The sequence below is a fragment of the Castor canadensis genome, chromosome 10 (genome assembly GCF_047511655.1).
Source record: "Castor canadensis chromosome 10, mCasCan1.hap1v2, whole genome shotgun sequence".
Classification (NCBI taxonomy): domain Eukaryota; kingdom Metazoa; phylum Chordata; class Mammalia; order Rodentia; family Castoridae; genus Castor; species Castor canadensis.
This window is the reverse complement of record NC_133395.1, coordinates 9,873,007-9,889,693: the sequence shown is the minus strand read 5'-3', so window position 1 is coordinate 9,889,693 and position 16,687 is coordinate 9,873,007. Positions and strand designations below refer to the sequence as shown.

Below are 16,687 nucleotides of genomic sequence, written 5' to 3'. Positions count from 1 at the left end.
TGTGAGAGTGTTTGATACATCACATGTGTTGTGTAAGTGATGGGTATCATTACGAATGTTTCAGGGCTTTCCCACAGGAAGAGAAACATATGCCTAACAACAATGGTGTGTTAAAAGCTTTTATGTTGATTTTGTGAAATTCTTCCAAGAAAGACAACTTTCTAACAAGATTCCTGGGCCTATACCCCTACGTTTAGGGCCCAACATCAAACTTCCTAAAAGAAAGAAACCCACATAACATTCACTTTCACGATCTTCTATATATTCTGAAATATTATAATCCTTGATAGGAACTTCTTCCCAATGCTGTTCATATTAAGAAGAACAATGGGGAGGGGGCTTCTCTCTGACCCTGTAGCTTTCTGAAGCTCTCAGGAGCTTTGTTCTCTGATCTTCTGCTCTTCCTAGGAGGTGACCTGGAGACAGAGAGGGCTCCCTGCAATCCCCGGCTGCTCTTTTGGGTGTTCAGCATGAAGCCTGAAGCTAAAATCACTATCCAAAGATTAAAATGCATATTTGAAAGAGAATTGCTGGTAGAACTAATGAGTGCTTATGCAAAGAATTTTGGTCACTTGGAAATAACCTTCATAAGAACTCTTCTGAGTACCTTAAAAGCAACTGAGGCCGATAGGAGGAGGGGACCAGGAACTAGAGAAAAGGTTAGATCAAAAAGAATTAACCTAGAAGGTAACACACATGCACAGGAAATTAATGTGAGTCAACTCCCTGTATAGCTATCCTTATCTCAACTAGCAAAAACCCTTAAAGGGTTCCTTCCTATTATTGTTTATACTCTCTCTTCAACAAAATTAGAGATAAGGGCAAAATAGTTTCTGCTGGGTATCAAGGGGGTGGGGGGGAGAAGGAGGGGATGGAGTGGGTGGTAAGGGAGGGGTTGGGGGCAGGGAGAGAAATGACCCAAGCCTTGTATACACATATGAATAATAAAAAAATAAAAAAAAAGAACTCTTCTGAGAAGAAAGTACTTTTTAACTTTTTTTTTTATAAAGATTTAAGGTAAGTAAACAAAAAGTTCTAGCATTGTACAAAGTGACAAAAAAATAAAATCCTCGCATAAATAAACTTTGTTAATAATATGAACTTGACCTCCCAAGGAAACTGAAAAAAAAACCCACAGGTTTTCATGAGAAGCAGCAACTAGAGCACATGTTTTTTTTACCTAAAACTCCCAAATAATGAGGAAATTGATGAGTAAATAATATCCAGGTGATATTTCCAAGGGACAACAAGCAAAAACCTATATTTTCCACAAAGGGTTTTTTTTTTCTTCTATTTGTCTACTGTTAGAGTCATAGGTAGATAAACCTCAGGCTTTCAATTACAATCATCTAGGCAGCTTTGAAAATTATTAGCACAGATTTTTATACCCCTTCCTAATCATTATACCAGAACCACAGACGTCATTATAATTTAGAAGTTGCCTAAGTTGTAGTCAAGTCTGAAATCCACTGCTTAAAATTAGCACAAAAGATGTGAAAATATACTCATAAAATTAAGTGTAGAACCTGCCTTCTTAAACAGAGAAGGCAAAAAATAAAATCTATTCTGCTCAGCAAAAATGACTGCATGTTTTTGTGTCCCCTTAACAATGACAGCTTAATAAATTATTATAATTCAGTGCCCAGTAAGACATTATTGAAGTATGGTTAAACCTTAATCTCTTTCTGGCAATGACAAAATGTCCTGAAATGTAACTATTATTTCAGTTAATTCCAGTGTAAAGTGGATCCCGTCTGCTATTTCAAATTTGCTTATCTAGAAGAAATACTATTTCTATTTTAAAAGGATTCTAACTTTGTTTTAAATTGTGAAATAATTTGCAGTTTCTGTAGTTTATGGTACTCAATTCATAAAAATCAATACGGTCATTTTATATGTGTAATTTCCCCCTCATTTAAAATACATTATGGAGGAATACTTCATAATTTTATATAACTTATTTTATTATTTAAAGACAATTTGTCTTTCCTTATTTCTCAATTATTTAAACTAAGCATCTTAAATGTCAATTATTTTGCCATCGCTATTTAAAAATATTTATGAATGTCTTTTCAGTGATGTTTAATAACTCTCTTACCCCTGAGTATAATGACATGATTTCTAGCAATGTGACAGCTTGTAGACTTGATAGCTACAACATCTACATTTACAAATTGATATTTTTAAAATGCACAGAAGAATATGATTGAAATAATACTGACTAGAAGCATAGATTTAGATCAAAGGAATTGCTACTTATATTTAAATATTTCATGTGAAGTAATCAATGTCACGTTTTACATATGTATGGCAACCAAACAACACATGGGTAATTAAGAGCACACCACAGAGCATTTTCCCATAAGGTAGCTTAAAGCATTTCTTTTATTCCTTAACTATTCCAAACTTATGTATTGAGATGGAATCAGGAGCACATGTTTTCACTATGCTTTACAAAATTCTCTAACCATAATTTAGCAGTTTTATTTTTTCTCTCTAAGATGGACTGGTACTAAAATATCACTATCAGGGCAATTATTTTCAAAGATTCCAGGTAATGAGGAGTCCACACTGTCAAATATTAGACTGTTTATAATTTTGAATACGGAACTTAAGTGAAAAAGTCCTCCTCAGTAAATATAATGTGCTAATCATATTTTCCTATGTGAACCTATGAAGTCAGAAAATTCTAAATTATATATGGAGATACGTATCCCATTGGTATTTAAGATGAAAATTGATACTTTTGCCATGGGTAATAGTTATCCCTTGACTTAAAAAAAAATCCTATGTGCCATATTAAACAAGAAAGTAACTACTAAGTAACTATTAGATTGCTTATTTTATCTCTGTATGATTTTACCCTACAGAATACTCTGGAAACATGAATATGGGAGCGGTTTACCAAAACAGATCCCAATATGCTACCAATTGGACAGAAAAGGATAATCTCTTTTGTACTCCCTCACTAGTGTCCAAGTCAAAGATATATCTGGATTTCCTTTTTCTAGAAACTAAACTGCCGGCCAAGTCAAAGGAGCCATGAGTTAGTGCATTTTAGGTAGATTTTAGTAATAATAGTTTTGTCTTCTAACATAATTTACTAGTAAGCATACGTATATGATACTAAACATACACAATACAATAGCCCATCCTGTTAAACTCAAACAAATGCAGCATCTTCCGTAGGGAGCCACAAAATCTAAGACCAGTAGTAAGAAATGTCTTCAGAGCTGGAAAGCAGTCCAAGAGTGTGCCTAGAATTAGGAAGAAGGAAATTTATGGTTGACCTCATAGCAGTTACAGGTTCGTCACTGTCTCATAACTTCTTTTCTCACAAACTATCTTTTGGTCGCTTCTCATTCTGAATCACTTATTAAACTTTCTGTTGGACCAATGTGATATTTGTATTATCTGAGTGCCTCTGAATTACAAATGCAAGCATTTTTCTTTTACTCAGATCTGCTCTTCCCCTTCCCACCTTTTCTACAACAGATTGCTGGCATTCACTCTTTCATGTAAAAAGAATAATTACTAGACAATCATTTATGCAAACCACCTGACTTCTATGTAGGATAAAACTAATTATGCACATAATTTTGTATTAAATTTTAAATATTTCAAGGTTTCATTGGTAATGTTATGATCTGTTAGTGGTAACTCAATTATAGAGTTTTTGTTCATTTGGTGTAGTTTCAGGCTTATATGTAACCTTTTCTGAGGAACCTCAGATGCAATGTAATAGGGGAAAAGCAATTAAGCTCTGTTAGTTATCAAATTTCTCTTGTTCCTTTTCAAATAATTCTCTCTGCCATGAGAAAATAGGCAAAAGTAGTTGTTGGGCAGAAGACTGATGACTTCACCAGGTCAAATTCAGACCCAGAAGGGAAGACGAGTGAATTAATGTAAAAACATGTTCCAAAAGCCAAGTGCTAAGTAATCCTGAATGCTTGGGTAGAAATGCTTAAACTACTCTGCAGCAAGAAAATGGCTGTCAAAAGAATCTTATTTTACTGGGAAATGGTAAGGGTGAAAATACATGGTTGAGTATTTCAGCTCTTAGGGGGTCAATGAAGATAGCCTTGGCCACAATCCATGGTCAATGAATGGAAGCCTTCCTGAGAGAGTCAATGAATGGCAGCCTAGAGAGAGAGAAGTGAGGACATTGAAACAGAATAAATTACATGAACAAAGTCCAAGGGACTTACTATTACATAGGCTTACAAATAAAATCAATGAAAGTTAATGTATATCTTTTACATTTGAATTATTATGAGAAGGAAGGAGCCCTAATAAAAGACTTTCAAAACTAACCTATTGTGTCATATTGAAAAGACTTACCATAGACAGGATGAGAAAAATAAAATAAATAAAGTGACTATTAAGGGACAGAGTTAGTTTCAAAGACATAAGTTCTTTAACAACAAAAAGTCTTTCATGTGTCCTCTGTTACTGTAAACATTAGGACACAAACCGATTCCTCTAAAATAAAACATCTTTGAAATTAGGACAAAATAGAAAGTTGACTCTTGCATTGCTGGCCATTTGGGGAGTTTACTAGAATAAGGAAGGCCAGACACATGGCAACACTAGTATAATCACTGATTTTTGACATTTTTATCACTGTACATGGACTGAGTTTCCCAAAAGATTGTTTGTTACATTCTTAATCTCGCTAAAAGACATTATTTCTTGAAATTGTTTGGAAGATCATACAGAAGAACATCACGTCCCTTAAAAACCTCTTCACTTTGGAGCCTTGCTGAATAAAGAATCTAATTTAAAGCTCATTTTAAAAAGCTCTGGCATTTTATTTGCCCATACACTTAATCATCTTTCACAGATCTCTTGCAGTGTGGCTTAGTGTCTTCTGATTTTTAAATCTTTGCTCTGTGGAAGAACCTAACCACCAACGCACGATTATGCTTTTCTCCTTTTATAATTCCCAAATGTGAAGAGATAAATGTAATCATTTAACACATTCTCAGTGTACACTCCAATTAACTTTAGTTTTAAAAAGACTCTAATTTACCTATGTCATGGTCAGCTTTCTGTTGGGAGGTAGTTCTGTGGAGGTACTTGAATGTACTTGAACATCCTTTGGCAAATCTAAATCAACTGACTAGAAGCACCAACTCATGATGTGAGAAATCTAGAACACCATCCTGCAAATTTCAGAAAACAACTCCCTTATGTGCTCAGGCAATGCAGAAACTTCCAGCATGGATTTAGATCCAGAAAAATCTTTCTTAAATTTAATCTAATCCTTTCTGGTGTGTGATAGAATAACAGTAAGTCTCCATGATGTACTTGAAGTGGGAGCTCTCAGCCCAGAAGGAATTTACTTGTCATATGAGATATTTATCACCATGCCATGTATCTACTAGTACTCACACTGCAATTGTTATGTCGTGGCAGCAATGCAGAAAATAATCAGAAAATGAGAATGTAATACATTTCAAAGAAAGTCATTAACTAAATAAGCATTTAGAGTTTGGGGATATTCTTAGACATCTGAGCTAAGAAAATGGACTACGTCAGTTGTAACTAACATCGTGGCTTCACTGGTGAAAGCAAAGTCTCTTGACAAGTTTAATGTTAGGTGAAAATTGGAAATTCATTGGATTTTTTAGTAATCATCAGAGCAGTTATCATAGCCTTTGTTTGCATGTTGGAACCATTTCTAATCATAGACATAAATGATTTGCTTAATAAATCTTCGTTTGCACAGAACTTGCAAAACAACAGTTCTGCTCTGATATGAAAGGTTGGGGAGAAAAATACCTTTAATTACAGCATCTGGAAAAGGAGGATTTCTGCTGGCACAGAACAGAAGTACTATAGTGATTTACAAAGACAAATGGAAAGGTGAATGGTAAACTTCAAAATATCCACTGGTCAAAACTTTCAAGGACTTGGAGACAGTGGAAAGCCCAGAGACCATAATGAAGGCACACTGAGGGAAACAGGAAAAAATTAGGGATAAGAAAGAGGAGGTGGATGTAAAAATGATAAGATAATAAAGAATCTGGACTTACTATCAAATGCTTTTTTTTGCAAATAAAGAATAGCATTAAGCCCATTAAGAAAGTAAGATAAGTGTTATGCATATTGAAAAAGGAGAAAAAATTCATACTTTTTTTTCAGAATGTCATAAGGGGCTGGGGGAAGACTTCGTAGGTTAGGGTGACAGAAAGTTTTGAATTCAAGGGAAGAGTCTTTTTTTGTGTGCTGGGGGAGAGACTGGCATTTGAACTCAAGCCTCCTGCTTGCTTAGTAGGATCTCTACCACTTGAGCCACATCTCCAGCCCAAAGAAAGAGTCTTCACTCTACCCTATGGTGGTTGGGGTGGCAGAGATCAGTCAAACAGTAATCATATGGAAAGTGAACATAACCCGTCCAAGTACCAACAATTTGCTTAATTGTGATTTTTTTCTACTTATTGCTGTATGCATCTTGCTTGAAATTTTGTGTAAAACAACCTTACATAATAGGGGTTGTATATAATTTGCTTGGTGTATGTAATTCACTAATAGTGATATCATGATGTCTAATATTGAACTGAAAATTCAAAAATACCTAATAAAATATAGGATCAAGAATGAATGTATACAAAAATATACAATCCAAAGTTGTGTCTTCTTACCTTATTTCTAGTATGAATACAGGCACATCTCAGAGATATTGCAGGTTCTGTTCCAGACCACTACAGTAAAGCAAATATCACAATAAAGAGAGCTACAAGAATTTTTTGGTTTTCCCCAGTGCATATAGAAGTTATGCTTACATTATACTGGAGTCTATTAAGTGTGCAATAGCACTTTGTCTGAAAGTATACATCCCTTACTTTTAAAATATTACTAAAATGTTAACGATCATCATAATGGCTTTGCTGGTGTAGGATCTTGCTTTGATGTTGATGGCTCCTGACTGATATGGGTGGTGCTTGCTGAAGGTTGGTGTGGAATAGCAATTTCTTAAACTAAGATAGCAATGAAGTTTTCTGCATCTATTGAGTCTTCCTTTTAGAAAAATTCTCTCTACAGCCTGAGATGCTATTTGATAGCATTTACCCACGGTAAAACTCCTTTCCAAAAGAGGAGCTGATCCTCTCAAACCCTAATGCTGCTTTGTCAACTGATCTATTTCATATTGTAAATCGTTTCTGGTCATTTCAACCATGTATATAGCACCTTTACCGGTAGATCCTATTTGTAGATACACTATCTTTGCTTATCAGTAGAAACAAATCCTCATTAATCAAAAGTTTTATCACAAGATTGCAGCAATTGGTCACATCTTTAGTCTTTACTTCTAATTCTAGTTCTGTCCCTATTCCCACCACATATGAAGTTACTTCCTTCACTGAAGTAATTGACCCCTCAAAGTCATCCATAAAGGTTGCCATTTTGGCCTCCTCCTATTAGAAGATCACATTACGTAGAATGACTCTTTTCCAGAAGATTTTCCATTTATCTTTCCCAGATTCGTCAGAGGAATCACTATCTATGACAGCTGTAGTTTTCTAAGCTATAAGCCCAACGTTGCACTTAAAATATTCACTAAATCATGTTGTAAATAGATGTACTATAATCCAGGCTTTTGTGATCCATTCACAGAACACAGGTAGAATGGGTTTAGTATAATTACTAGGTACTAAGGGTGCCTTCATTTTTAGAATGGTGAATGAGAATTAGCTTCAGGAGAGATGGCCTTGCTCTCAATGAGCTTGGGCTTACAGGAATGTTGTTGTTCCTTTGATCTTTCTTGACCACTATATTTTCTTCCATATCAATAAGAAGACCACTTCATTTTCTAATCATTCATGCATTTGGTGGAGTAAAATTTTAATTTCCTCAAATAACTGTGCTTTACATTCACAACTTGGCTAACTGCTTGACAAAAGAGGCCTAGCTCTTAGTCTATCTGAGCTTTCAACGTGCCTTTCTTATAAAGCTTAATTATTGTGAGATTTTCATTTAAATTGAGAGACACGCAACTCTTCCCTTTACTTGAATCCTTGGGGGCACTGTAGGGTTATAAATTGTCCTAGTTTTAACATTGCCGTGTCCTGGGGACTAAGAAGGCCTACAGAGAGGAAGAGGGAAGGAGAAATAACCAGTAGGTTGAGGAGTCATATACACGCATACACACAATATTTATCAATTAAGTTTGTTGTCTTATACAGATGCAGTTTATGGTTCCCCAAACAATTTAATCATATCAACAAAGATAACTGATCAGAGATAACGAAAAATAATTTTGAAAAATCTTGAAATATTCCAAGAATTACCAAAACATGACAAAGACACAAAGTGAGCACCCTGTTGGAAAAAATGATGCTGACAGGCCTGCTGGACACAGGATTGCCACAAATCTTCAATAAAAACACATTATCTGCAAAAACAATGCATTAAAGTTGAATGCAATAAAATGGGTTTTACCTGCAGTATGACTACTTTAAATTTTACCAGCACTTAGAAAAAAAATTAATGAAATTACAAAAATGTAGAAATTTGCAAAAAGGCTTTAGCAGAAAGAAAAATATAAATGTGTTGAACTATAATTGCCTGTTTTTCTCCACTTTAAAATTTGTAAGGAGTTAAGCTGAACTAATACATACTTTTCTTCTTGATTTTTTTCATTGCCATTTACATAAAATATTAATATTTCATTCATTTTTTCTGAGTATCCAGAAATTTACCTGATTGTCATATATACATCAAATAGGATGAAAATAATTATAATTCCATTATAGCAGAACTATATTAAATGGTAGATATAATGAAAGCAATGAATGTTCACGAACACTTTCCTCATATTACACACAGATTACCAACTTAAATATTAGTGTTTTCTTTGTAACGTTGCTATTTCTCCAACAAAATGTGAGCAGAGCTGTGGTAGCTTTTTAAAATAGATGATCCCTATCACAAAGATTCAAAAACATATCATAATTGGATAAATTAAGTTTTTAAAACTACCAACGTAAAAAAATACATTTAGTTTACACAAAAATAAATTTTTCTTCTCCAGGTGAGGTGAAAAAATGGCCATTTTAAGGATTTGATATAGGATACATATTAGCTCAGAAGACCAAAATCATATGTTCTCCCTCATATGCAGACTTTAGATCTAGGGCAAATACAGTAATGTTGTTGGACTTGGGTCACATGACAAAGGGAGATATGGGGATAGGTAGAAAACCCAAAACATGAAAGCATTTGATGTCCCCACTCCAGAGGAACTAATACAGAAACCTTAAAGTGACAGAGGTCAACATGAGAAGGGGATCAGGAACCAGTGTAAAGATCAGTTAGAGATGAATCAACTTGGGTTGTAACATATTTGTACATGGAAGAAATGCTAAGAATCTCTCTGTATAGCTATCCTTATCTCAACTAGCAAAAATGCTTTGTCTTTCTTATTATTGCTTATGTCTTCTCTTCAACAAAATTAGAGGTAAGGGCAGAACAGGTTCTGCCTGGAAGTGAGGGGGGAGGAGGGAAAAAGGTAGGGTAGGAGGGCAGGGGGGAGAAATGACCCAAACAATGTACATACATGTGAATAAATTAATAATAATAATAAAAAAACTGTACAAAAATAATCATCACTATGAAGTTATACTCTCTTTCAAATCTTATACACAAATTAAATAAATTAATTTCCAAATAAATAAATTTGTACAAGCAATAAAAAGTTCTCCTTAGAACACTGCACAATTTTTTAGTTTAATTTTACTTAGACTATATTTACTAATACTATATCTCTATTTTTTCTAGTTTTAGAACACCTAGGATGTGATTTTATGGCACCTCTTTAAAGGTTATTTCAATGACAAAGTAAAAGTAATTTCATGTTAACAGAAAGACAGTAATTATAACTGTAGGCATGAAATAAAGAGATCACCAGGTCTACCAGTGAAGTGAACTGAAATGAAAATCCATTAAAAAGAAAAGAAGAGATTTTGACCAAAAATTCCAGATTTTCTTTCCTACAGTCATTGTCACTTTGTTAATTGGAATATTACATAACAAAGGTTATTTCAGCTCTCTTTAAAACTCATTAGACTATATGAAACTCAGAAAACTAGAAAAATTTGTGAATTACTCAGTAGCATGTGAGCAAAATAAGATCTACTAAAAAGGCAGGCATTTTCCACCTACATAAACCAACTCTTCCTCTGGAACAGAAAGCGTGCAGTCCACACTGACTACACCCTCAACCCACTGCATTTTTGCCTAAATTAAATTGGAATTTAATCTAATTGATTTCTTTAGTGGTGCTGGCTCTGAGGTGCAGAACGACTCACAAGGCACACAGGATAGCTTCAGCTTACCCAACACTGATTTTACAATGCTGAATTGACACACTTAATGCATACATATCAACGTAGCCAGAATGACTGGTTCTTCATTTATCATATAAATGTCTTCAACCTTGGTCAAATCCTCAGTGACTTCAAAAGTGTGCAAGAGGCATTGAGCTCAGTCAGTGGAGGATCAAAGTTAGCATTAGCAAAGAAGTATGTGGGAAGACAGAAGGGCATTGGAAAGACAACATCTGGCAGGTATATTTTCCATAGTAGTTAACTAGGGGAAGAACTCATGTGATATAATGGAAAATTATGATTCCAGACCTCCCTTTTCCATGGGGTCTTTTAATACTTTCCTCATTCTTAGTCCTCAGTTTTGTTTTGTTTTTGTTTTTCCTCTCTAAACTGAAAGAAGTTGAGACATTATGCCTTCATGTTCTTCTTATTTCTAAAATTCAACACTCCGACAGTTAGCTTTTAAACACAGCAAAAAAAAATGGCCTCCTTAGACAACAATATTAGAATTTAAATTAGAAATAAGGAAGAAACACTCAATGTGGGATGATAAAGATCGAGAATACTATAAAAAGCAACAGCAGCTTCATATCTCTGCCATCACTGTTGGGGGATGGAGCCTCTGATTTCAGACAAATGAATGCCTTTCAAAATCCTCTTAGTTCCTGAGTATTGACACTTAACCTATGTCAACTCTCTTTTCCTAAAATGAACTCAAGGGTCATTTTAAATGTTAAAATTAAGAATAATTTCTCTCTTTTTCTTTGGATCAAAAATATTTTCAGTCATGGAAACAAATGCAATATTAAGTTACTGATTGAAAAAATGAGAGAACTCTATCCGTGTTTCTGTTTGTTACTAAGGTGTCATGTATGTCTGTGATTAAGTGTATCTTTGTCCATAGACACACACATGATAACTACCCAGGGAATGGGTCACTGATGGTAACCAAGTTTCTGATAAAAACTTTATGCCACACTACAAGATGAATGAAGTAGCTATTTCCATCCTTCCAAACCCCAGGTCTTGTCAACGTATCCTCAACGCTACAGTTACTGAGGAATATCAGAGTTCATTTTAGAAAGAAATCTCTTTTATAGAGTCTCACGTTATAAAAAGCACAATTCTACTTATTTCAGGCTGAGAGAATTCAGTGAAATTTAAAGCTTACTAAAAGAGTTAAAGCATTTCCTAGTCACACACAGAAAACAGTTTAAATGAGGACATAAAGTAGAAAGAATTGAGGTAAAGAAATACAGTATGAATAATATGTGGTCTATCTTGTCTTTAGAAGAGCAATATAATCAGCCAGAAGTGCATGTGGTAGAAAAACTTGTATATTTGCCAAAGGAAGAAGGGAATATTAATCTTCATTTAGAGTTTCCAAAACGGTTTAGACAGATAATTACTATAGTCTTCTAAGTGTAACATTTCATTTGGGGAAGCAACTGTTTAATAACTCTTGGAAGACTTAACCACATTTTAAAGAAAATAATCAGGGAAATGAAGGATATTTATATGTATTATATCATTTTATCTTTTCCTTAATCCTGTTAGAGAAGGCAGGCATTTTACCTCTTTTGTTTGTTTTGGGTTTTTGATACAGGATCTTGTTATATAGCCCAGGCTTGCCTTGAATTCACAATCCTCAGCCTTTTGAGAGCTGAATTTTACCTTTTATAATACTTGAGTGACTTACCAAAAGAGCAAACAAAGAATTAGAACATTAAAGTAACATACCACAGAATTAGAATACAAGTCTACAGACTCCAATTCCACTTGTCTTTCCCTTGTATTCTAGTTAGCAAAGTGTCATGTTTCAAAAATCTTGAAATGTGTCATATAATAATTGAAGTTTGAAAAACGGAGGTAGGAGGAAGCTAAGGGAGTAACTCCAAAAATGAACACTCTTCTTCAATAAAAATGGGATTCTAAATTGTTCCATATTTTAGAGGATTTGTGAATCAAGAACTATGGATGGATTTTCCAGCCTCTAGTTAAAGAAAAGAGAGGAAAAACACAGAAAGGCTGCTTGGGGATGGAGCAGTGACCAAGCAGATTCTTATTCTATCTATTCAATAAAATGATAATAATATAAAGGGAGTGGGAGAGGTATTGGTAAATGTAGCAAAACATTAAACAATTATTGAACCTGAATGAATGGTATATTTTTAAACAACTCTCCTATAAGTTTGAAGATATGAAAAATAAAAAATAAAGAACAAGGTTAGTTTGGGATTTAAATAAAGGAAACTCACACAGAAATTCCTCCAAATGTTCATAGTCTCTTTACTTTGTAAACTAACTGGAAAAAAGAAATAAATTTTGGAATAATTCATGCATACAAATTATTAGAATTTTTCCTTCCATCTCCTTTCTCTTGTTTCTATAGCCTTTGTTCTCTTTCCCTCTCTCCCTTCCTTTTTCAGTTCTCCCAGTACTTGGCTCAAGCTAGGATTTTTATGTAATGTCAATTATTTGGTATTGCCATGTGCCACTAGTTTTGCTTTTCTTCCTGTCTCTGTTGTGGAAAAACATATTCACACATCTGTACTTTCAAGGAATAGCAACTTTGAATATTTCCACTACTACAGGCATATGTTCAACATTTAGAATGGGAAAAGGAGTTTGGGGAGCATTGTGAGGGGTACAAAATCATAACCAGCAATCTGAAACCCAAGTGCTTACAAATAGCAAAATCTGATATTTCTTTTTTTAAAACTTTATGAAACTGAGGAACATTTTTGTTCCTCAATTTTGCATTCACTCCTCAGTTTTCTTCCATTATTCCTGATAAACATGTGCAAGTGTTTGTGAATAAAAGCAGTAGGGCCTCTGACTCAAGATTTCTGAGGCCACGGGGTAGCTGCGGTGAACTATGAAAGTCAAGATCTAGCTTTCTTCTCCAGGAAGAAAACCCTGATATATAAGATGTACCCTGATTATGCTTAGATAATCCTGCAGCATCTTTTACAACTACTTTCATGCTATTTGTATAAAATTTCTGACTTGCTTATAAGACACAAGATAGAGAAATATGAGAAGTGATTACTGAACATCAATGTGGCTAAGTGAGGTATAGGTGTTTTCTGCCTACCTTTGGGGAGGTGATAAAGAATCCTGTGCCTGTCAAACAGATACATGGCTAAGAGGTAATTCAAGCCCTTAAAATAGACTTGCTGGGAATCAGGAGTCTAGGTCTGACTCCATCTCTTTCATTAAATAATGGTGTGAACTTGGGGAATCCATTCTGCATCTCTGGGATATCCTCAATCATAAAAGTAAGAGGAGGGATAACATGAATGCCAAAATTCCAACAGCTGTAGACTTTTCCAAATTAAATATGTAAGTAGAATTCCATATAAACTCAAATCCCAAATGGAGAAAAGAAAAAAATTCCCAATGGAAAAAGGAAATGTCAATGAAATGACAATGTCAACACAGACAAAAACATCCTTTGCATATGTAACTGTCTGCAGTCATAACCCTTAGTGTGCATTATGGGACAAGTACTTTTATATATAGCCATTAATTCTTTAATTTGTTTTTTCCTTTAATTTCATTTCTGATTTCTTCTGTTAAATTAAAATTGATGCTGCTGCTTTTGTTAATAACAGAATGCAGAATATGATTGAATTTTAATAAAAATTGTCTGTCTGTCTTGCCATTCCTTATCATTCCTCTGTGAACATGTGACCAAAGGTAAAAGGCTTAGAATGATCAACTGATCATAGATGAGGGCTGTTCTTCAGCAGAGGGATGTGGCTGCTTGTCAGCTATCCTACTTTTCTGATTCTCAGAACTGAGCATATTTTGGTTTATAAAAATCAAATCACAATAAAATAATTGTCCAGAGGCTGAGGAAGGAAAGTCATGAGTTTGAGGCCAGCCTGATGGCACAGTGGGATGAGTTCTGCAGGCTGGAAGTCCAAGATCTGGGTGCCAGCAGGATTGTGGACTTCTATGTCTGCTCTCCTGGGTTTACAGGTGGTTTTAGTCCCACTGTGTTCTCACACGGTCATTCCCCAATGTATATTTTGTTTGTTTAAGTTTTATGACAATCTCATAATGTAGATGTCTTTCATAGGGCTCAGGAATCCCAACAATCCAAAGATATACAGCTAAACGTTTGATATCAAAACTCCTCATTCTCCCCCTATTAGGACCCAAGTCTCACATGGAAATGACTCATGGTAATAAACATCCATTTTTCCAGTAGCACATGCAAACATGTGCTTTGTTTAATGCATAGTCATTTAAATATTTTAAGTACCAGAGAGCATAGTGCATAAAATATCAAGTTCTTGATTATGCTCATATGATACTCACAATGCCATTTAGGTGACCATTTTAAGTACCAGTAATTAAAGCAAAGTACACTTACAATCAAAGTTTCTTAATGAGTATAGTAAAGAAATTAATTTTTTTCAGAAGGTCCTATAGAATTAGTGCTATTAGTTCAGAATATTCAGAACTTAGGGCCACTACGGTCCTAGTGCCTAAGAGACACAATGAAAGGATGTTTGAAGCTACCATAAGAAGAGGACTAAGGTAGAAAGATGAAAAATAGAGGAGATGAAGCAATTTGGGTTATAATACATGGAAATGTCACAAGGAAACTCCATGTGTAGCTGTCTTAAACAAACAAAAATGTCATTTTTTTCATTGACAAAGTTAGAGAACAGGAGTGTGGAGCAGGTTCTGCCTGGGAGGTTGGGTGGTACCAGTGGGAGGGGGAGAGGTGGAAAAGGGCATGGGAGGGTGAATATTGTGTAAATGCTGTGTACACATGCATGTAAATGGAAAAATGAGACCTGCTGGAACTGCTCCAGGAGAATGGTGGAGGGGGTAAACCCAAGTATGATATATTTGATACATTGTAATAACTTTTGTAAATGCCACAGTGTACCTCCACCCAGCACAATAATAAAAAAGGAGAAAAGAAAGAAAGAAAGGATGGTTGCTGACTACTGTGATCTCGAAAAAGTGCAGAGAACAGGCAGGATAGGAAATGTGATCAAAGTAATTATGAGAAGTATACAGGATCAAGATCTGGCTTCTATTTCCAAGATGCTGTTCCTATCACCCTATTGTCACCTGGTTCTTTGGGAAGTGTCTCCTTCTTCAACCCTTTGGGAGTGGCAAAGAAAGAGAGGGACAGCCACTTTCAATTTTTCTTTCCAGTGAAAGCAATGATGATGCGTACATATGATAAATTTATGCATATAAATTTTAGAATATCCCATACATTATGGCCCTCACAAGTACATACTGTGGGAGATAAAAATATTGTGGACTCATGTTCAAATGTCCCTTGTATATACTTTTCCCTTATCAAAAGAAAAAGCTTCTTTATTATTTTTGTTTCAAACTCATCACATGACTTCAAAATGCTCTGCTTGTATGCATTGATGGCTCAATTTTGAATTCAGTCTCAAACATCTCTGCACCACCATAACATTTGTTATTTCTGAAGAATATTTAAAATAACTGCCATATAATATAAGTCAAATTCCATTAAACTGTCTATTTTATATTGCACTGCACTACGTCTGAGATACATTCTTAATGCAAGCAAATACAATGTTAGAAACTGTTATGCTGGCTACATTGACAGATGTCTTACAAATATCAAATAGTGTGAGAACTATTTTAGAGAACCTTATATTTGAATGTAACCTTTATTTGAGATTATTAAAAGTACATCACACTCATACATAAGTATAAATGCCATTGCAATTATCTTAGTTTTGGTCTTCTCAGAATTTCTAAGTATAGTTCTGGAGCATATAGAAGAGAATAAGAAAAGCATCCTTTAATTCCCTACGAAGTCACTGTTTCTTCACTGAGGCCTCTTGGTGATAAAAGAAGCATGGCAGAAGGAAAATTCAGCCACTGGCACTGTGCCCACCAGGCCAACTGCACAGCTGCTGGGATTCTGACTCTTGCTTCATGTGGATACAATAGGCACGGCAATGTTTACTGACCTAATGTCATTAATTGCTACCATCCTTCCCGAACATAACCACATCTGAAGATTAAACAAAACATAATTGAGGGTTTCATCTATTTCTCAGAAAGCATTTCAAATGTCATCATCAGGTTATAAAAATGTCACTCAAAGTTCTCAAGGTCACCCACAAGGTCCAAATGCTTAAATTAGTGCTGGTAGCAATACCAGCCAGCTCTCGTTCTAAGTTTCTTAAATTAATGACCACAGTAAGGAAATTAAAAGCTATAATGATGACTAGTGACTTTAATGACTATTAATGTGGTTCTTTTGGTTTTTATTTTGTTTCAAAATAAATTTATTATCTGATTATTTTTAAATTTAATTTTATCTGATATGTAAAAAT

General features: G+C 34.7%; 1 protein-coding gene across 3 annotated transcripts in view; it reads right to left on the bottom strand.

Annotated features, from left to right (window-relative positions):
- The window catches only part of Fgf14 (fibroblast growth factor 14), a 638,567-nt gene that overhangs the window by 128,541 nt on the left and 493,339 nt on the right, over positions 1–16,687 (bottom strand). The window lies entirely within an intron of this gene.